A 23,442-nucleotide genomic window follows, 5' to 3' on the forward strand; every position below is an offset into this window, starting at 1 on the left:
GCTGTGTTCTGGAAAACAAACAGCTTCTTATCATAGGAATGATTTCTATATTGCCATCAAACCATTCCTTTGAATAATCCCAGACATTAGTCTTAAGTCAGCATTCTATAGCAATAGAGGTGATTGGCTTTATTCTCAGAGACATTTTCAGTGTTATGAGGGGTGGGATAAGAAGGGGACTGAGAGGGAGAGGGAGAGGGAGAGGGAGAGGGAGAGGGAGAACGAGAGGAAGTGAATAGTTCATATAGTCGATTGGTTCATCTCATTTTACTTACACATAGTGCTGGGCAAAGTGTCCCAAGGGGTGATCTGGTGGATACTGGGTTCAGGCCTTCCTACAACAACAGAGAGGATGCCACTAAGAAGAGAGTGGACCAAGGGTTCTGACCATGGACAGAACTAAAGTACATACACAAGAGCACAGGGATGCAGCTAACTGCATGGAGATATAACTGGAACTCACTAATGTATTACAGTTTGTATTCAGTTCACTATCTATGAATGACATAGACATGGTATGCTGTGCTCACCATTAGGACCCTAGACTCAGCCTCTCCTTTCTCTATTTACCTTCTTGGCTGCTTAGCGGGACAGTTTCTGCTGTGATAGGCCAAATACCCAAAGCAACAGGGTCATATGACCAGGGACTGCAGCTCCTGAAACCATGAAACTAATAACCCTCTGTTTATTTTGTTTATTCTAGGCATTTTGTCACAGTTACACATAGTTGACGTACACTATGTGTACACACTTACATTTTCTTGGCAAATCTGAAAACAATTAAGGATTATCAACAAAATGCCATTTAAACACATTTACTTTAAAATAAAATTACAGGTCCAACTGTCAATGAAGAGTATCAATTATTCCACACTAAATTCCATGCCAATTCACTTTTAAAAATCTTTGAAACAAATCAGTCAAAAAGTCTTCAGTGAGTTTACATTAGAGAAACAAATGTTTTCTAAACTTCAATGAAAAAGAACTGGTTTTGTGACCAGGTGTGGGGTGTATGCCTTTAATCCCAGTACCTGGGAAACAGAAGCAGGTAGATTTCTATGAGTTTGAGGCTGGTGTGGTCTACACAGTAAGTTCTAGCTCAGTCAGAGACTCTGTCTTTAAAAAAAAGTGACTGTGACAGAGAATATACTAATTGCTTTTCATATAAGGAAGCAAGATAATTATTATAAATTATAACAATTATAATTAGTATAATTTTGTATTTAATTCTGTATTATTAGAAATACTGTACATATTTTTAATGTTAATAGTTCACATGTTTAACATAATGAATGGACTAATGGCACTTGGGGAAGCTTTCCAGTATTATATATTACTAGAGACAGACTCAATAGTCTTGCTGTAGTTTTATCTGGTTGGTGTGTGTTCACCAAGGGTTCACATGCTGGAAACCTGGAGTCACTTTGATGATGTGGAAGACAATGGAAATGGTAGGATTTAATGACAGGTAATCTGGTCATTAGTAGTGCTGTCCTAAGAAGAGATCCATGTTGGCCTTGAGTGAAGTAACAGCCTCCAAGAAAGCAAATTATTATATAAAGCTCAATTTCTGCTCTTTTGCTTTTGTCGTTCATTCATGTTCTCTTCTCTCCCTGCCTTCCTCTCTTCCTCTCTCCTCCCCCCTCATCCCCTTTCCTTTATGCTATCATGATATGATGTAGTTTAGTGGAGGAAGAGGAGCCCAGAGTCAGGGTCATGAAATCCGGACTTTTGGTTTCTAAAACTGTGAGATAAGCATCAGAAAAAACACTAATCCAAGTGTCTACCTTGTCTATCACTGGTGCCTCAGTACACTGATGGACACACACAAGATACTCAACTACTAGAAACAAATGACAGTTTGCTCTCTCCATCATTCTGGAGGGGAAAGTCAAGGAAGGAGAAAGGACACAGGACTTGGGTTTTTTTCTATTAGCCTTGATTTTTATGGTACTTTGAGAACAGAGGCTGGGGGTGACATCAGGGCCATGAACAGTAATATCTGTGCAGGCTCTGTATGGACAGGATGGAGGAGGGAGGGATGGATTGAGGGAGGGCCTCTTCTGCATTCTGACCTCCCCCAGAGCCTCTGCCTTTCAATGAACTCTGCTTTGTCTTTTTAAATTCGTGTTTGAAATAAGATTAATATGGCCACAGGTCAGTATTTACAGATACATGCACATATCATTAAATATTTTCTTGTAGATGCTTGAAGCTGCTGCTACAGATTTACCATTTTATTTCTTTATATATACATATATATATATTGCAATCTAATTCCTGTTTTATCTTCTTAGTGTCTATCTAATGGATCCTTACCCTCCTTTCCCATCTCTCTTGCCTTTTACCCTTTTGCCTTTTTACCTCCCTCCCTCATCTATTAATTTAATTGAACTCAGTGTATGTGTACATGTACTCAGATGATGGTGTGAGGCTCAAAGGACAACTTGTAAGGAGTTGGCTCTCTTCTTCAACCATGTGAGTTCTGGGGACCAAGAGCAGGACTCAGGTCTTCAAGCTTAGCCACAGTGCTTTACCACTGAGCTATCCTGCCTGCCCACCTCTCCTTTTTTCACCCTCTTTCCTCCCTTAATCCTTTTCTATCCCTCCCTTTCCCTTCTATGTTTCCTTTTTATCCTCCTGTCCCTTCCTCCACTTTGTCCTTCCTTTCTTCTCCTTCCTCACCTCCCTCCCTTCTTCCCTTCCTCCCTCTTGTTCTTCCTCCTCTTCCCTCCCATCCTTCCTTTTGCCCTTTCTTCTACCTTCCCTCCCTCCTTCCTCTCAAGTTGTTTTTGGATCTGGCAGCAACTAGATTGTAGATTGTTCCAGTTTATGATTTCCCAAGGTGAAATTAGTCTCAGGACAACAGGGAAAATGACTCATTGTATCTCATGGGTCAGGAAAGAAAATTGATGAACAAACCAGAATTGTTCACAGTCACCAAAGATGCAGAGACACCCAGATCCATGCCTGCTGTCCCTTTCCCTGCTCAGCAGATCTGCTAATGATATTACTGAGCTTGCTGTACAGTCCCCTTTAGAGGGATTGCTATTGATCTTGACAAGCTGTGGACATGCTGTTCTTTTCCTTGGGGGCAGATTCTTGTAGATGGTTTCTGATATAGTTTGCTATATTTTACTAATTAAAAAGGCAATCCAAAACAAAATTTCTGCTTTTTGATTGCAGTGTAATTAACTGAACACTTTCTTTGGAATAGTTCTCAGGAACTTTAACTTGCTCTTTGTATGATGACAGAATAGATGGGATGTTATGTGGCCATCAACTCTGACGCTGGTCAACATCTTGTCTTTGCTGTATTGTGCTCTAGTGGGTGAATGGGCTTGGAAACTCCTATTCTGTACAGAAGTTCAGGGCAATTATCTTCCACTCTCAGGTCTGTGAATGGCCTTGTGGTTGTTTGTTCTGAGGTTTCCAAACTTGCTAGTAAGAGCAAGATCACTGTTCCACACCCCTAGTACTGAGAATAAACACAGGGCTTCATCCATGCTAGCCAAGAGATCTGTTGTTACCTAGGATATTCTTAGTCCTAGGATGCAGATATAAATAACCCTAAAAACAGTAGCGAGGAGTCCGAAAAATGGAATTAATTCTGCGTTTAACCTATGTGACTTGGAAGCTGGTGTTCCTGGATACTAGTAATGGTGGGTGGCATGTTCCATACTATTTACACATGGTCTAAGATGAGTTTATGTTTAGATTAATTTTTCTTTCCTCTGATACAACATTTTGGAGCCTCTGTTTTCGTTAAACATGGTCTAAACTCTGTCCAGTGGGACATAGGCAGAAGGAAAGTGTTCAGTTCTGAGATGTGGCCACAGTACTCCCTCATAGCCAATCTATCTTGCATGCTTTCTCTTCCTCTAAGGCTGCAGTTGAGACACCCTTTAGTTGAACTTGGAAATTTGACCAAGGATGAACTGCCACTTGACAACCATTCTGAGAAGAGTTGCCTGGCCAGGAACACTCAAAGTAGACTCTCATATAAGGAAAACATAAGCCAATACTACCTTAACTCATTGATTTTTTTTTTAGTTTGCCCAACAACAGCCGTACCAGCAAGAATCTTAGAAGTGATGAACATTTGATATCTCCCAGTGAGTTACAGAACCATAGAAGGCACTTTACGAAGAATGAAATTCTCTCAGCTGAATTGACATGTACGGCAGAATCTCATTCAGGGCTATCATTTGAAATGTGAATTTACTCAATAAAACTTTCAATGCAGGCCCAAGAGGAGATCTGTGTGAAAACTGGTGGCCACCTGAAGTGTATATGGAACTGAAACACGAACTATAGGGTTGGAGTAATAGCTCAGTGCTTGCTTTTCAGCCATGAGGACCTGTGTGTGATCCCACAGAATGCAAGTTAGTAAAGAAAGGGCTGGGTGTGATGGTGTACTGGAGAAGTGAGACAGATGTTCTCTGGCCAGTCAGCTCAGAATAGTTGGTGAATTGCAGCTCAGAGAGAGAGAGACACTGTCTCAGAAAACAAGATGGGTTATATCTAAGGAATGGCAGCTGAGGTTTTCCTCTGACGTCTTTATGCATGCACAGAACACTCTCACACATGTGGATCTGCGCAGATGTAATCACAGGTACATACATACACCCTCACACTTACAAAACTCCCATGGAATGTAAAATCAAAAGTTTCATTGCTAAAGTTCACTTGATTTCTAATTTTTCTGTTTGTCCTAGATGAGATTCAGAATAAGGAAAACACTATGACTTGATTTAAAAATTATAGGGAAATGAATCTTCATATCAATAGTGTTTTGTGACAGTGACCATTATTAGGATTTGCATTCCATTCACCTTAGCTTTGTACCAGGAAGACAGTAATAAAAGAAATTATACACATGTGCATGATGGAGTGCTTTTATGATTGCCTTTAAAATAAATAAAATCACAGTTTTTTCTTGACTAAAATAATATTCTTTCCCCCTGAAATTAAATGAATGTCAAGAGAAACATAGGCTATTGCTATTGCAGGGCAAGTAGAACCAAGTGACTGAAAAGGAACTAGTTAACTTCCAGGTAGAGGATGCTGCAACAGGGAGCCTGGGATAATATGGATAGGATGTTAGATGGGCCAGTGCTGTGAAAGAAACCAGACTTGGGCCAGTAGGATTCCCCCGCCCCCCGGCCCCTCGACACACACACCCAAAGGCATGTGGCAAACATGGTTTTCTGTCTATATACACAAAGAAAAACCCCTGCTCCTTCCCTACGGGAAAATCCCAAGCCCGAAGCAGGGAGGTTTCCAAACCAAACCATTCCATGAAGATGAAAATGAAAGCCAGAGCCCATTGCTCGCAGTTGTCTTGAACACTCACTTCAGTCAGCCCCTGTTTTTTCTTTTTAAATCAGATAACTAGCCCTTGTCAATCTCAGATATTTCCAGCCTTAGAAGAGTTATCCAAGAAAAAAAGCATAAACTGAGAAATATGCAAAGCATCCAGAAAGGGAATGAGAAGCTAAATAGAGACAGCAAGAAACTAGGCAGAGCTAACAAGAAACTGGAGAGAGGTAACAAAAAATAGACACAAAAGGAAGGAAGGAGAGAAGGGAAGAATGAAGGAGGAAAGAAAAGAGAGAAAAAGGAGGGAAGAGGAAGAAAATAAAAATGAAAATAAAGATGAGATAGAAGGAAGAACAAAGAAAACACCTGAAAGGAAGGATGGAAAGCAGTCCCACACAGAAAGAAGACAGTAGAGGGAATTCACGAAGAGTGAGGACATCAGCAAGATGCTCAAATAGAAACCAGCCATCGATGGACTCAATAGAAAGCCAGGGTCTACACGATTTGTTTTTCTAGTTTCAAATCCTCAAATGCCCATCTCAACTACATTTCATAATGTATTAAGTGATGCAACTGTCATAACTCAGAACTTAACTTTAAGATGTCAAATAACCATATATGAAGGGATCTAAATGGAATCTCCAAATAATAGGGGAGACCACACTGGTCATCTCTTGTCACCAAGGAAAGCTTCCAGTACTGGGACTGGGTTACAACAAATTGAGTTGCTGGCAAAAGGGGTCCCATAGGAATCTCCAAACAACCCAGGATGTAGCCAGAAACAAAACAAAACAAACAAAAAACTTGCCTTTCACAAACTGATAGCAAGGCCCAATCCCTGAAGACAAGCTGATGCCTACACAGAACCTGCGGCTCTATGTGCTAGTGTCTTTGGTATAGGAAAGTACACTGCACACTACCCAAAGAGAAATATAAGCACCAACCCAGTCACAAACCCTTTGCTCAACAATGATATCCTGGCTGCAAGATATGCTAACATGAAGCTTGTGAGAGTAACCAACTGAAATCTGACTTGACTTAAGCTCCATTCTATGAGATGAACCCATATCTGACACTGCTTGGGTGACCAAGAACCTGAGGTTAGATAGCTCAGGAGCCTAGGATAAAACCAAATGCTACTGTCCTAAAAGACAAACAAAAAACAAAAATAAAACCAAAACTGCATAACAATAAAATGACCCCCTAATGACATTCTTCTATATTCATAGAGTAGGCTGTATGCCCAGAGGTAGATGGATAACAGAAAACCAACTCAGTGGCGATTTTGGAGATTCTTTGTCTCATAATGTTGTGTTGCAATATTTAAAATAAATTAACCTATTTTTGTTTTTATTATTTTAATATATGTGTGTGTTGTGTTTATATATTTTACTTTACAAGTACTTTGTGTATATATTACGGCTTTCATTTGATGTTTTTATGGGACTCCTGAGAGTGCGAGAAAGAGTGAGACTGCATCTATTTCTGTTTCCTGTGCCTTTTCTTGGGCTCTTTTCCTTCTGTTTGTTTGTTTTGTCCTATTCTGATATATTAGTTTTTGCTTTACTATATTATATTTGGTTTATTACTGTCCCTTAGAACCCTGTTTGTTTTTTCATGAGAGGCAGAAAGGGGGTGGATCCAGATGGGAGGGGAAGTGTGGAGGAACTGAGATGAGTAGAGAGAAGGAAGAATCCACCAATGGGATGTATTATGTAAGGGGAAAACGCTGTTTTTAATTTAAAAAAGGGAACTCAAGCCCCCTGCCACTGTCCCCCCCAAAGAAGTCAAATAATGGGGTTTTATGTCTCCTATTTATAAATTCCAAAGACTCCATATAAATACAATTTAAGAGGACTTAAGTCAGAGTTCACCTCTAATACCAGGCCAGAGGATGCTGACCCTGAACCTCTTGGCTTTACAGGAGAGTCAACACACTGCAGAGGATGGAAGGCTTCCTTCTGTCTCCCTGATTCTATTTATGCCAACACCTCAAAATCCTACAGCAGGAGCTTCACGTCTTACTCAGAGGTTGCAAAACTGGCAAGCTTGGGAGGTGGAAATATCACCAAGTCAGCAAATTGACAGATGGCAGATTGGAAAGATAGCAAAGGACTGAAAAGACAATGGAAATGCCAGACAACTGTGGGATGCAATGCAGATAAGTTTTAATTAACAATTTGGTATGCAAATCCTGTAAGCAAGAGGAAAAGACAAAATTGAAATCACTGAAAAATAGAATTGGAAGGGACATTAGGAATCACATAATTGGGGTGAGGAGACTTGGTGTAAAAGGATGCTTGCTAGGCAAACAAGTGGACCTTGGTTCAAATCCCTAGCATTTACTTATTTTAAAAAAAGCCAGGCATGGCCACACATGCCTGCAATCCCAGTTTTGAAGAGTGGTGACAGGTGAATCCAGGGAGTTTACTGGTGAGCCAGTCTAGCTGAAACAGTGAGCTTCCAGTTCTGTGGGATACTGTCTTATACTTGAGGTAGAGATTGATGGAAGAACACATCTGCCATCTCCCCTTGTCATCTACAGGTATGCATGGTGGCATAGCACCTCCATATATACATATAAATACCACCACACACACACACACACACACACACACACACACACACACACGAAAATCACTTCATTTACCTACTCTTACAAGATATCAAGGGAAAGATTTAGTGACTCTCAACTGATTTCCATCACCGCCTTTTTGCTCTATTGTTAATTTAGTTGTTGAAATGAATAAAATAACATAAATGAATAAAAATAACAATCAGAAACCACAGAGAAAGGAAGTAAGCATTTCAGAGAAAGAATGAATAATGGGAAATTTTCATTTTATTTCTTCAATGATTAACTGATGGCAGTTTGCAAAACATATTAATAGCAAAAACATATTGATGGTTACAGATAATGCATAAATAGAATAAATAGCAGAGATATATTGATGTGTTTGTTTCATAAGGAACTCATACAACCTGTGCTGTATTATAGTGGTAGAGCACTAGTTGAAAGTGGACTTAGATAAATTGTCAATGCATTTTAAACTTTTGGACAAACAGCAAAAAAGAGGTGCAACTGGTGTGCTAAGAAAGGAGAGAAAATGAGATCAGCTATCTAACTCAAGTTATCTCTCCATAGGGAATGGGCTTCAAAAGGCCAGTTCATTCACTAGGGATAAATACTGGTTTCACTGATAGTGGCCACACAAACTGCTCAAGCCATCCGACTGTCACCCAGTTCACTTTTACGCAGGTTCTCCAGCTGTCAGTCTGGAGTCAGTGAGTTCCCACTTGCTGTGTCAGCTGTTTTGTGTAAGTCCCTATCATAGTCTTGACCCCTTTGCTCATATTATCGCTCCTCCCTCTCTACAACTGGACTCTAGGGGATTGGCCCAGTGCTATGGATCTCTGTATCTGCTTCTATCAGTTACTGGATGAAGGTTCTATGATGACAATTAAAGTAGTCATAAATCTGATTACAGGGGAAGGGCAGTTAAAGTACCATCTCCACTATTGCTTAGATTTTTACCTGGGGTCATCCTTGTGGATTCCTGGGAATTTTCCTAGTGCCAGGTTTCCCTTACCCCCATAATGGCTCCCTCTATCAAGATGTCTTTCAATGCTCTCCCTCTCTGTTCTTCCCCTAACTCAACCTTCTCCTTCTCCTTTCTCCATCTCTACTTCTCCACCACCTTTCAGCCTCCCTCCATGCTCCCAATTTACTCAGGAGATCTTGTATATTTCCCATTCCTGGGGGATCCATATTTGTCTCACTTAGGGTTCTCCTAGTTTCCTGTCTTCTCTGGGGTTGTGGTCTATATGTTGGTTATCCTTTGTTTTATATCTAATATCCACTTATGAGTGAGTATATACACTGTCTTTCTGTGTCTGGGTTACCTCACTCAGGATGGTAGTTTATGCTGGAGAGGATGTGGAGTAAAGAGAACACTCCTCCATTGCTGGTGAAAGTGAAAACCTGAACGACAACTTTGGAAATCAGTATGGTGGTTCCCCAGAAAATTGGGAATCAATCTACCTCAAGACAGTTTGCTCAAATATGTTAATAGAAACATTATTTGTAACAGCCAGAACTTGGAAACAACCTAGATGTCCCTCAACAGAAGAATAGATAAAGAAAATGTGGTACACAATGGAGTATTACTTAGTGGTAAAAAACAATGACATCTTGAAAATTTCGGGTAAATGGATAGAACTAGAAACAGAATCTTAGTAGCAATGAAAAGAAACCAGGGAATCTGTTAATTTCAAACAGGGGAGATATCAGAGCAAGAAAAGGCATTAAGGAGCAAGAGTGGCATCACATAGTGACAAAGGGTCCATTATCCAAGAAGACATAACAATGCTACTAATAACAGAGAATCAAAATACATAAAGCAAAAGCTTATAGATTAATCCAGTACTGTAAAGACCATGACATTTTCCATTGGATTAAACAGACAACATGAAGAAAAATAATCAGGTACAAAATAGTACTGAAAATAGTGTAAATAAAAGTGAATATAACGGACACTCTATCCTTCTTCATACAATAACAGTAGAATATACAATTTTCTAGATCTGATGGGATAGTCTTCAGTATCTTAGAGCACTGTGTGAGCCATAAAACACACCTTAGCAGATGTACACACATGCACATGCACACATACACATGCATAGACACTTGGCTGGATCTGTGGCTTACTGGTTAAGAGCACATACTTCTCTTGAAACTCACAACTTCTTGTAACTCCAGCTTCAAAGCCTTCTTCTGTTGCCCACAGTTACCTGTACTTATGTGCATATACTACTTCCACATATACAATGGTCAAAATATTTTAAGAAAAATGTATATACATACATTCTATGGTTATATAATCATACAATTACTATTCTCAGATCACCATAAGTGATTTATGTAAGTCAAATAAGTAACAGAAATATGACTGAAAACCTCTAAGCAACTGGAAATTTAACACACTTTTAAATAACACACAGCTAGATAAATATCAAAAGAAAAAATTAAGAAAACTTCAAAGTAAACAAAATCAAATATATTACTCTATCAAAGTTTGTGGGGCATGGAAAATCAGTTCTTAAAGGGAAATTACAGTTAGGTGGTGGTGGTGCACACCTTTAATCCCAGCACTCAGGAGGCAGAGGCAGGCGGATCTCTGTGAGTTCGAGGCCAGGCTGGACAGGCAGCCTCCAAAACAATACAGAGAAACCCTGTCTCGTAAAAACCAAAAAAAAAAAAGGAAATTACATAAAATACATGTATTAGAAGATGTAGAATCAGTAATCTAAGCTCCAATTTTAGGAAAATGGAAAAATTAAACCAAAAACAAGCAGAAATACATAAGATAGAAACCAGGAACTAAATAGAGAAAAATCAAAATCAACAAAACCTAAATTGGGTTCCTTTTAAATGACCAATAAAATCAGTATGTCTCTAGTCAAGTTAAATAATTAATGAAAAGGGGGATTTACTTCTATCAGGAATATATGAGGAGAAATAGCCATAGATACCATATACATCAAAGGATAGTAAAGTAATATTATCAATTCTTATGTGCCCATGCATTTGATAATTTAAGCAAATAGTACATTTAGCAAAAACCATATCTGAGAAATTTAAGGAATAAAGAAATGGTAACCTGAATAGGCTTGTATCTATGAAAGAGAAATATAATTAATGAGCCTTCAAAACAGAAAGTCTCAGCTCAGATGTATTCACAAGCAGATTCTAGCAAACATTTAAGGAAGAAATTATTCAAGTACTCTACAATGTCTTTCAAAGGACAGAAGCAGAAGGAAAACAAATTCATTCTACAGAACTAACATTCCCTTATAAAAAGGGGAAAAAAGAAAACCACAGATCAATATCTCTTAGATATTATGCATAAAATTATACAAGAAAATATTAGAAAACTAAATACATCTGAGTTGGGGGAAGAATAGAGGAGAGCAAGAAAAGTGATATCTTAATAGAGGGAGCCAGCTTAGGTTTAAAGGAAATGTCCAGAGATCCACAAGGATGACTCAAACTAAGAATCTAAAAAAACAGTGGAGAGGCTACCTTAAATACCCTTTCCCTATAATGAGATTGATGCCTACCTAGGGCCTTCATCCAGTAGCTGATAGAAGCAGAAGTAGACACCCACAGCTAAGCACTGAGCCAAACTCCTGGAATCCAGTTGTAGAGAGGAAGGGGGGATGGGCAAAGGGGTCAAGACTGTGCTGGAGAAACACAGAGAAACACCTGACCTGACCAAGTGAGAGCACACAGACCCCAGTTGTAAAGCTGGGGAACCAGCATTGGAATGAACCATGCCCTCTGAATGTGGATGCCAGTTAGAAGGCCTCAGCAGTCTATGGGACCTCTGACAGTGGAACCAGTATTTATTACTAGTGCACAAATGGACTTTGGGAGCCCATTCTTCAAGGAAGGATACTCTCTTAGCCCAGAGCCACAGGGTTGGGACTAGGCCCTCCCCCAAAATGATGTGGCAGACCTTGATGATCCCCAGTGGAAATCTTCACCCTCCCTGGGGAGTGGATGGTGGATGAGATGGGAGGTCGGTGCAGGGCATGGGAGGATGGGAGGGAGAGGGAACTGGGACTGATATGTAAAATAAGATTGTTTCTAAATTAAATGAATAAATAAAAAGTATTTATCATGTTGGAGTATGATTTATACTAGGTATTCAAGGTGACTTCAGCATTTGAAAATCAACTATTGTTATTTCACATATTTCACATTAAAAACATCTTAGTAAACTAGAAAAAATGGGAGCTCTTCTTTAACTTTTAAGATATGTATGTATAATATACTTGATAGAAAGAAACCATGAGCTTTCTTACCAACATAGGAACACAGAAAGGGCATCCTTTCTTGCTACAGTTCTTTGATATTGTATTAGAAGTTTTGGCTAAGGCAACAAAAAATAAAAGTGATATTGATTAGGCAGGATTAAATATAACTAATTATTTACAGATGGCAACAGCATTTATGCAGACATCATACAAGAATAGATGCTAACCCTGAAATAAACAAAACAATACCTACCAACCCCCAACCTCCTGGAATTAATATGTGATGATATCAAGGTTGTAGGATGTAAGTTTAATGTATAAAAGTACATCAGTGTTTTCCTGTATCAGCAATGGATAAGTAGAGTTTAACATAAAAATACCATTACATCTATATTAGGACCTACCCCAAATGAAATACTTAGGTGTCACTTTGGTAAGAAATATACAAGATCTACATGGAGAAAACAACAAATCCCCAGTGAAGGATACCAAAGAAGAATGAAGTAGGTGGAGAAACAGTGCATGTTCAAGTACTGGAACTTTCATCATGTCCAGAAGGTGCTTCCTAACTTCATCTATAGAATCAAAGCAATCCCCCTCCAAATCCCTTAAAGTCATTTGGTGTATAAGGAAAACCAGTAATTCCATGTTGTATATGGAGAATCAAAAGACACAGAAGAGTCAATACAAAATTGAAGATGAAGAATGCTTATTGAATGTTACAGTGATCACAGCAAAACAATAATAGTGAAGGCACAAATGAACCAATAGAACAGAATAGAGAAGTCATGAGTGGTGGGTTCACAGAAATGTGGTCATCGGGTTTTTGAAAGGAAGACATTGAGAAGTTGCAAGTGCACATTCCTGAATGAAAGAAGTCAACCTGAAAAAGCTTCACATGGTATAATTATCAACTACATGACCTCCTGCAGAAGGAAAAACCATAGAGAATAACAAAAATCTATCTATGGCTGCCTGTTGTTGAATATTATTTTAATGTGTTACATTTGTTTATACTGTGGAACATTTGTTTAATGGTGCAAAGATGTGTTGCATTCTTATGCTGCATTTGCTTAACTCTGTGAACCCATGCTACTTTGCCTGTCTAAAACACCTGACTCGTCTTATAAAGAGCTGAACAGCCAATAGTCAGGGCTTGTAGGCAGAGAGAATAAATAGGAGGAGAAATCTGGGAAGGGAAGATTGAGGATTGAGAAAAGGAGGAGAGGAGGATATCAAGGACCAGACACCCAGCTACACAACCAGCAATAGCATAAGAAAGAAAAGAAGAAAAAAGGTATACAGAATAGAGAAAGATAAAAATCCAGAGGCAAAAGGTAGACAGGATAATTTAAATTAAGAAAAACAGGATAGAAATAAGTCAAGCTAAGGCCTGGAATTCATAAGAAAGAATAAGTCTCTGTGTATTTATTTGAAATCTGGGTGATGGACTCCCCAAAGAGTAAAGGGTAAAAAGCAAACAAACAAACAAAAAAAACCCAACAACAATTGCCAGGGATTACTGAGGATAGAGGTATGGACAGGCAAAACCAGAATACTTTCAGTTAGTGAAAATACTCTTAAAATATCATAATGGACTCATGTCTTAGAAAAATAACTTTATGTGTGTGTTTGTGTTTATGTATATCAGAGGACAACCTTGGGTTGTTGATCCTTGCCTTCCACCTTTTTGTGACAGGGGTTCATTTGCTGATGTCTACCCAAGCTAAGTGGTGTGAGAACTTCCAGAGATTCTCCTGTCTCCATCTCCGGTCACACTGTAGGAACGCTGGGATTATAGACTTGTCACTGCATGTGGCATTGTGTGGTTTCAGGAATACACACTTAGATCTTGTGTGGCAAGTACCATGGAGCCATCTCTGTATTCTAGGGCAAACATCTTTATATATTTGATCAAACCCATAGAGTATGCAACAGCAAGACTGAACTCTGATGGATTCTGGGAACTTGGGGGTGATGATGAGTCCCTACTGATGTTTCTTGGGTATGCAATATACCACTGATAACTGGGAAGGCTATGCATTGTGAAGACATTAGATGTTTTGGAAATCTCTGTATTTTCTTCTCAGTTCTGTTGACTGCTCTAAAATAAAACTTATTAAAACAATTAAATAAAACAATAAACCTTGTGAGTCAATGTTAATTATTAAGAAATTACTACAAATATAGACATAAGACTGCCTTTTTGACAAATTATAGGAGAATATTATTTGACTGAGCTCTTTGAAGTCACCGAATGGGAACTGCAGTGGAATTGCAACAGAAACAGCACTTTCCTGACACTATATGTGTGTGTCTTTTAAGGATGGTGCTTTATATGGTCATTGTAAGTGTTTGCAATCACAGAAGGAATAGTTGAACAAAAAAGGCCAAAATGAACAAGACCTGGCATCCCCTGTAATTGTGGCTCTACAGAGAGGAATTACAGGCTTGTGTGTGGGTAATGTCCAAGTCATTTCTGAATTAAATCCAAATCTCCTGGCTGCTATCAGGACAACATCCTAAGTGAACCAAAGGACACACAGTCGGCCAAGGACTAGCAGTCCTTGTCTCTGCCCTTTATGCATCCTATAGCGTGGCTGGCAAAGGGCCAGGAAAGGCCATGAACATGAGACAGGAGGGACTGTTAAAGTTGTATAACTTCTAGTCTGCCAAGATAGATGTCAGGAGGGATCTGAAGGAAGCTTATAAAATGAAAGGGACATAGGCAGGGTCAGCACAGGACAGTGAGACAGGCTATTAAAGCTAGGGTTCAGAAACGAGGTTGTATACTTAGACCATAGCTTGTGGAGATGCTTTAGTAGACAGTGCTACTTTCAGGGGGTGGGGCTTAAGGGGAGGAAGTGGGTCACTGGGGGCAGAGCTCAAAGGTTAAATATTTGCTGTTACTGGAGCCCTAGCTCCAATCCCAGTTCCATAACACCCGGTTTTATGGTTTGAGGAGGCCAAGCTGTAGGCCCTGTAACTTATGATCAAGCTATCATGCCTCGACAGTAAATAGACCAATTTCCTGCTGGTCTCTGAAGTAAATTAACCAACAAAACATAGTACATTTTCATTATTCATGACCTCCATCCTGTCTAACATTTCAATTTTAAGTTTTGAGATTAATACCTTACATGGCTTTTGAGTTTAGGGAAATACTATAAGGAAACCTTTGATACTGGAGTAGGCAAAGGTCAAACTGAGCAGTTCTGTTTCTCAGATCCCTATGAAGGAAAGTAAGTTGCCAAGGGCATACATACTATATAGGTGTCAAGAAATATTATATTCCAACTTGCTTAATGATTCAAATTTTGTACTGACAATATACACTGAACATAAACTATGTTGGATTTACCATGAATATTTTCTGCACTTTACATTTGAGGAGTATGAATGACTAGTCAGTCTTGTAGATTAGCAAGCAATATGCTCAAAATATAGAAAAAAGCTTTGTTTTTCTCTTTTTTTAAAAATATAAACCACACTTCTATATTCCATGAACAACCTCCCATGCTATTTCAAGATTTGGGGCCTGGTGTTTACTTAAGTGTTATAGATTTCTTGTTCCATATTCCCAAATGCTTTATTGCAATTCAATCAGTGATGAGTTTCTCATACCAAATATCTAATTTTTTTAGAATAAATGTTTATGAACACTTTTTCCTTTTAATAGCTATTGAGCTAACTAAACATTAATCTCATCCCATAAATTTCATGTCTTTTATCACAGTACCTTGAGACATTTCATAAATGTCTTTCCAAAACTGGGATAGACTAATCTTCTAAACTGTTCTGCTCTGAGAGTTAGTTGTATCATAGGTGATGTGTTGCTTTGGATTACTCTTCAGGTTAACTTCTATTTATTCCTAGGGAGGTGATATTCTAGATTTTTACTGTTCACAAGTTTTGTTTGACAAACCTTTCCAAGAATATAACCTTGCATAGCATAGCACCATGTATTAGATGGAGCAGATACTCAAAATGTGTTGGTTCATAGAATTAGTTTGTTAGTTCACAGAAGTGCTACCCAATAGTCTACTACTTTGAGTCTCTTGGCATGCTCTTCATTTTCTAGATCTTTCTCACAGGAATTAAACTTTCCTTTCCTCTTCTTTCCTCCTCTCCAGTTTTTTTAGGGGGGTGGGACTAGCTTTCTGCTCAAGGTTAAGAGAGATGCAGGGTAGCAGTACATCTGGTTCTGAGTAGCCTTGCTGAGAGAATGAGAAGACATTTCACACTGTCATCCTGTTTCTTAATCCCAAATAAGCATTACTCCTTAGTGATAAGTTAAACATCAAGCTTTAATATTTAAGAAGCATTTATATAATGTATACTGTGTGATAAGTATTTTGCAAGTTAAATCAACTAACCCTTCTCTGTGGTAACACCATGAATATCTCTAACTTTTAGATAAGAAACTTGAGGTACAAAGTTACTGGCAGAGGCTGTGTTCAAATCCATAGAGTCTGGCTCCAGAGTCTGAGTGTCCAGCCACTTTACCAAGCTTCCATGGAAAGAATAAAGGAGATGTCTACAGAGACCATAGTGCCATTCATGATCCTTTAAATGAAAAAGACAGCCCAGACACAAGTGACCAAAAACAAGCCAAAATGCACAAAATCCACTGGGCTTTCTCTTTTTAAAAGATGCAGGACTTGGATCTGGGAATAGCTGCAAGAGTTATAAAAAGCCTCTTATCAAGGTGTCACATGATAGTGAAGCCAACTTTTTCCAGAAAATTCTCTTCTTGTTATCTTACTCAGTCTTAACTGAGGCTTCAATTTCTGCCCTTCCATGAATGCTTTGCAGCATCCCTGAGCTTCACTGTCTTTCTAACATCCTGTCCTAGGATGCAGGCTGTTTCGCTTCTGCACTGTCCCAGATCACAGGATGATGTGTGCAATATGGCACATGTCAGTTTGTCTCCTAACAAGAGGCTGCTCTGCTGTCTCTGCCTTGGAGTCCTTCATGATTTCTCCTACCAGGCCGCCTAAAATGGAATCTTGATCAAACCTGCTACGGGCATTGCCATAGTTATATTCTTGCCTTAACAAAACAGCAACTGCTACTTGGCAGTGAGATTTTTGGAAGTTCTGAAGATAACAGGACAATATGCATTGTACTTTCTTTTTAAAGGCACACAAGACCATGCCTGCATTCATATTACAAAAGATAGTGCATGTTTTCAAATCTTTTTTTTGTAGCACACTTTGCTTTTTGAGGTGAAGTTTAGAAAGCTGAGCCATCTTCCCATCTGGGCAGAGCATTTTCAGTCTTGCGCCTCTTTAAAAGCAGAGCACCTGACATTCCAACCACAGTCTAACATAAATAGATGAATTTAAAAAAGAAAAGAAAAGAAAGGAGAGCATCTTACTTATCAAGAAGGGACCAGGAGTTTCCCAAATAAGTTCTTTTTATAGAATAAAACTCAACTGCAGTTCAAATATGCTTGAAGTGGGAGAGCATCCAGGAATCAACTACTTCTTCATCAACGAACATGCGAGTATTAGCAGTTATTGATGTGATTGCCAAAGTTAAAATCACTTTAATATTTTGGTCATTATCAGGACTCTTCTGAACACTTTTTACTCCCCAAAGTAAAACTTATATAAAAAAGAAATGAACATTTTTAGGGGCGATCCAAGATACCACATGTCAAAACAGAGGAGGTATCTGAGGAAGAATAATAAATAGCATTTACTGCAACATTTTAATTCAGTAGAACGACCAAAATGAGTGAGTGAAACAATGCATACATGAGACTGCGGTAAGCTTTTTGCTCTTTTCTCCAGAGACCATGGTTTTCTCTTCTAAGAGAGAAAAGACTCTAACACTACCACATCATGAGATTTAAGGAAGCCGTGTCCTCATCCCAGATGTTTCCCTGCTTCCCAGATCCCTGAGGAGTTGTTAGGAAACATTTGATGATGAAAGGTTACATGTTCTTTTATGTCCTGTGAAAACATTTAGAGCTTTCTATGAGTGGATGTATTTGATAAGATGGGGTCAGACAAGTTTGAGGATTTTGTGGAATTTTTCTATGACTTGCAAGAAGTCTAGAGTTTTGTGAAAGCAAGGGTGATGATGATGATGATGATTCTGTAACTTGCCAGCATCATTTATACTCATCCTTTTATTTACTACAATGTCTATCATTGCTGATGAACAAAACATTTTATTTGATGAAAACTTTGCAATCCAAAGACTTCAATCTCAAACATAAATGCATTTTTATTGGCTCCTAAGTTAAATTCTTGTTTTGCAACCTGAAGGTTCAAATCTTTCTTTTCCAGACATGAAGAGACTAATGCTTTCATAACTAAGCAACATAGAAACTGCAGTGTGGGGTGTTGTGAGCCACCTTTCCTCATTCTAAGTGAGAATACTGCTTAGGATTTGTCCTAATTAGAGTTACTACTATTGCTATGATGAAACATCATGACCAAAAGCAATTTGAGGAGGAAAGGTTTTTTCCACCTTACATGTCCATATCATAGACAATCAGTAAAAGAAGTCAGGACAGGAAATCAAATAGGGCAGAAACCTAGAGGCTGGAGCTGATACACAGGCCATGGAGGGGTGCTGCTTATTGGCTTGCTCCCCATAGCTTGATCAACCTTCTTTCTTATAGTACCCAGGACTACCAGGCCAGGGGTGGCCCCATTCATAATGGGCCAGGCCTTCCACCATCAATCACTAAGAAAATGCCCTACAGATGTCTCCACAGCCCAGTTTTTTTTTATATATTTTATTTTCCAGTTTAAATTTAGATAAGAAACGAGGTTGCTTCACAAGTCAGTTCCAGGTTCCTCTCCCATTCCCTCCCCTCCTCCCGTGCCCTCCCCCCAACCCCCCCCCGTTATCCCCTCATTCCCCCAGGGAGGGTGAGGCCCTCCATGGGGGTGTCCATAGTCTATCATTTCATATAGGGCAGGGCCTAGACCCTTCCCCAAGAGTTCAGGGTGAGAGTGCACCTCACATTGTTCTATGGGAGTCCAAAGTCCGTGTGTATACTTGGGATGGGTACTGATCTGCTGCCCAAGGCTCAATAGGTTCCCTAGGCCTCCTCACTGACACCCAGCTTCAGGGGGTCTTGATCAGTCCCATGCTGGATTCCCAGGCTGATGCCTGGGATTCAAGAGTTAACCTTTGTCTGGTCAGCTGTTTCTGGGGGTTAAACCATCCCAGTCTTAATCCCTTTGATCATCAGTCCTCCCTCTCTGTTACTGGCTTTCTTGAGTTCAGCTCAGTACTTAACCAAGGGAGTCTGCCTCTTCTTTGATCAGCCACTAAATGAAGTTTCTGTTTCCCAGACTCTCTGGCCATAGGATTGTAGGCTGGCACTCCCCAGATCTATGTCTAAAATCCATATATGAGAGAGTACATGCCATGTTTCTCTTTTTGTGACTGGGTTACCTCACTCAGGATGGTTTCTTCTAGTGTCATCCATTTGCCTGCGAATCTCATGATTCCATTATTTTTTTTTCTGCTGCATAGTACTCCATTGTGTAAATGTACCACATTTTCTCTATCCACTCTTCGGGTGAGGGACATCTAGGTTGCTTCCAAGTTCTGGCTATTACAAAAAAAAGCTATGAACATAGTGGAACAGACATCTTTGTTGTATGAATGGGCATCTTTTGGATATATGCCTAAGAGTGCAGTTGCTGGGTCTTGTGGTAGGTTTATTCCCATTTTTCTGAGGAATCTCCATACTGATTTCCAAAGTGGCTGAACCAGTTGGCACTCCCACCAGCAATGGAGGAGTGTCCCCCTTTCACCACATCCTCTCCAGCATAAATTGTCGTTGGTGTTTTTGATTTTAGCCATTCTGACAGGAGTGAGATGGTATCTCAGAGTTGTTTTGATTTGCATTTCCCGGATGGCTAAGGATGTTGAGCACTTTCTCAAGTGCCTCTCAGCCATTTTAGACTCCTCTATTGAAAACTCTCTATTTAGTTCTGCAGCCCACTTTTTAATTGGGTCCTTTGGTGTTTTGGAGACTTGCTTCTTGAGTTCTTTGTAAATTTTGGAGATCAACCCTCTGTCAGATGTGGGATTAGTGAATATTTTTTCCCATTCTGTGGGCTGCCTTTTTGTCTTGCTGACTGTGTCCTTTGCCTTACAGAAGCTTCTCAGTTTCAGTAGGTCCCATTTATTAATTGTTGATCTCACTGTCTGTGCTACTGGTGTTATGTTCAGGAAGCTGTCTCCTGTACCAATTCGTTCAAGGGTACCATCCACTTTCTCTTCTAAGAGGTTCAGTGTGGCTGGATTTATGTTGAGGTCTTTGATCCATTTGGACTTAAGTTTTGTGCATGGTGATAAACATGGATCGATCCGCATTCTTCTACATGCCAGTCTCCAATTATGCCAGCACCATTTGTTGAAGATGCTTTCTTTATTCCATTGTATATTTTTAGCTTCTTTGTCAAAGATCAGATGTTCGTACGTGTGTGGGTTAATACCCGGGTTTTCAATTCGATTCCATTGGTCTACCTGTCTATTTTTGTGCCAATACCAAGCTGTTTTCAGGACTATAGCTCTGTAATAGAGCTTGAGGTCAGGGATGGTGATGCCTCCGGACGTTGCCTTGTTGAACAGGGTTGTTTTGGCTATCCTGCGTCTTTTGTTTTTCCATACAAAATTGATTATTGTTCTTTCAAGGTCTGTGAAGAATTGTGTCCACAGCCCAGTTTTATGGAGGAATTTTCTCAACTGAGACTCCCTCTGCTCTGATAACTCTAGCTCATGTCAAGTTGACATAAAGCTAGCCAGCAGAGTGTCCTATTTGAGTATTAAAATATACAAAACTGGCTTTATTTATATCTCACCAATCAAGCCACAATAAAGAACAGTGACACTAGCAATTTAAACAGAGACACAGAATATCACCTGAATTCACTTCTTGTGTCTAGATCCAGGACACACAGGTGTTAAGCATCATGTTTGTCATCCTGGCTAATTATCACAATACTTCTTTGCGCTGTGGGATGTTTTATCTGATTGTACAGATGGGACAAAATGTCCAGAGAAGTCAAGGAGTCACCCAAGATTCTCACAGCAAGTAAAACTGCAAAACACAGAAGGACTTAGAATCTTCCATCATAACCTCAAGTTTCATTATTCCTTTGCTAATCCTTCTAGTTTTGATCATCCACCAGTCTCAGGATGAGTAAGGTGCAGACAGGACTTTGCTTATCGAAGACTCTTCTTATGTCTTTCATTCTAAGGAGACCTTTGTGTGTCATTGAACAATGTAGAGGCTCTTTTTGTGGAGGTTATGATTCCCTTTAACATGCCCCAAAGCCTTGGGACTTAAGCCTGTTTCAACTAGGCATTGACACTTCACTTCTCCAGACTAGTGGGTAGCAGTTAAGTGGCCATGTGTGAGGTACCAGCAGAATGTAAGACTTTCAGTGAACCGTTGGCTTTCTGCATTAGTATCAAATGAAGACACACCTCTCTTATTTATGAGGCAGTTTTCATCACACAGCCTTGGCTGGTCTGAAAGTCACTATGTAGATCAAGCTGTTCTAAAACCCATTGTGATCCTCCTGTCTCCAGAGAGTGCTGAGGCTAGAGGCTGTGCTGCCACATCTGAGGTTAGAGGCTGTGCTGCCACATCTGGCAAAAGATAGAGCCTTTTGCCTCCTTGCTTTCATCTTGCCTGGAATGTGTGGCTGTGCTTGCTGGAAGCACAGCCAGAAGGGAATAGCATGGGCATGAATGCCAAGGAATTCCCTGAGAAATAGGAGCTGGTGCTCCTAACTCCAGTGTCTGGAAGTTAATTCAAGACCAGCAACTGTTTCTAGACTTCTTTCAATTTGAGATAAGCAGAGACTTATTTGGGCCCCCGAGAATAGCAGAATATATTATTAGGATTGTAGTTGGAAAGTCACAAGGATAGAATGTCTGATGGAATAGAATGTTCATTTTGATTGCTGCATGATGTTGAGAACGTGTATCAATCTGGCAGTAAAACCGACCCTCTTGAAAGCAGCAACATGTTTTCTTTAATCTGGATGCGTTATATATTCGTGTATACACACATATAAATATATATACACAAATGTATGTAAAATATGACTTTCTCGAACATCTTAAATTTCAGAGTGAGAAATACTTCAAGGTATCACTAGGAACCTCAAATTCTTCCTTCAACTAGAAGTCTTCCCTGAGTGAGTATCTACTCTATGCTGTTTTGTTTTGAATGTGGGGCTTTGGAAGGGAAAAGATTGCATCTTTATCTGAATAAATTCAGAATGATCATCCAGATAGGCAATAGCATTAAGTGCAGGTGCTTCTCAATTTACAATGAAATTACATCCTCATAAATTCAACAAGGTGCAAATGTAATACACCAAAATTTAACATACCCAGTCTGTCACAGCTTAGTGCCAGAGTGCACCACAGATGAGGGTGACTTCCCCTTATCACTGAGTGGCATGATGTCATGGCCATTGATCACACTTTGGGAGTATGGCACAGTGGCTTCTCTGGCCTGGGAAGATATCACAACTCAAAACTCAAAATAAGATTTTTACTAAATGCATGCCACATAAAATAGTAAGTGGAAGTTGTAATAAATCAGAGAGCATGTGTCTCCATTTCATTAGAGGATGGAAAGACACAAGAGAGGAGAGTACATCTGTCTGTGGTCCAATCTGAATAAAGGTTTGATGCGAGGAAAAGTGGGGTTAAAAGCCATTGAGAGAAACAGGAGGTATGGAAAGAGAGGGCTTGTAGGGAGCAACATATTCTTGGTGTGGGAGAATTTTCAGAGACGGTAGGACATCAGCAGACTATACCAGGGCAGCTTGTGACTTTTTCCAATTGCTCCATTAAGCCCCTGAGAATGTTGTAGCCTCTGAGAATGTTGTAGACAATGAGGGATGATAGGCCATTGAACAGTAGAACATGGAATTGGATTTGGGGAAGTTACTCATGGTTGCCTGAAATACAAATATAATGCCTAATTGTGTAAAATTTGAATAATTAGGAAATGTATACTGAATATGGGAATGGAACATTTCTTTGCCTTTGTTTGTTCTGACTATATCTTGTCTGTGTATTGATCCTTTATGTGTGTGTACATGTGTGTGTAGTTGTGTATGTATATAGAGGCTAGAGGCAACCCTGGTGTTTCTCTTCATGAAGACATCCAGCTGGCTTTGTGAGCCATCAAGTCCAAGTATCTATTTGTCTCTGCCTCCCCAACAGAGGAATTACAAGCATGGGCCACAATGGTTGGCTCTTTTCCGTGTGTGTCCTAGGGATTGAACTCAGACTTTC

At 39.6% G+C, this 23,442-nt stretch overlaps 1 protein-coding gene across 5 annotated transcripts in view; it reads right to left on the reverse strand.

Annotated features, from left to right (window-relative positions):
- The window catches only part of Chrm3 (cholinergic receptor muscarinic 3), a 351,264-nt gene that overhangs the window by 117,349 nt on the left and 210,473 nt on the right, over positions 1–23,442 (reverse strand). For 3 of the 5 annotated variants that reach the window (XM_021228183.2, XM_040755584.1, XM_040755586.1), the window contains one exon: positions 276–335. The exons of the other annotated variants lie outside the window; for them this stretch is intronic. The gene's annotated coding sequence lies outside the window, so the exon portion shown is untranslated. The remainder of the gene's footprint in view (positions 1–275; positions 336–23,442) is intronic. 5 annotated transcript variants of the gene reach the window in all.

This window comes from Mesocricetus auratus, unplaced genomic scaffold (assembly GCF_017639785.1).
Source record: "Mesocricetus auratus isolate SY011 unplaced genomic scaffold, BCM_Maur_2.0 Super-Scaffold_100013, whole genome shotgun sequence".
NCBI classification, from domain to species: Eukaryota; Metazoa; Chordata; class Mammalia; order Rodentia; family Cricetidae; genus Mesocricetus; species Mesocricetus auratus.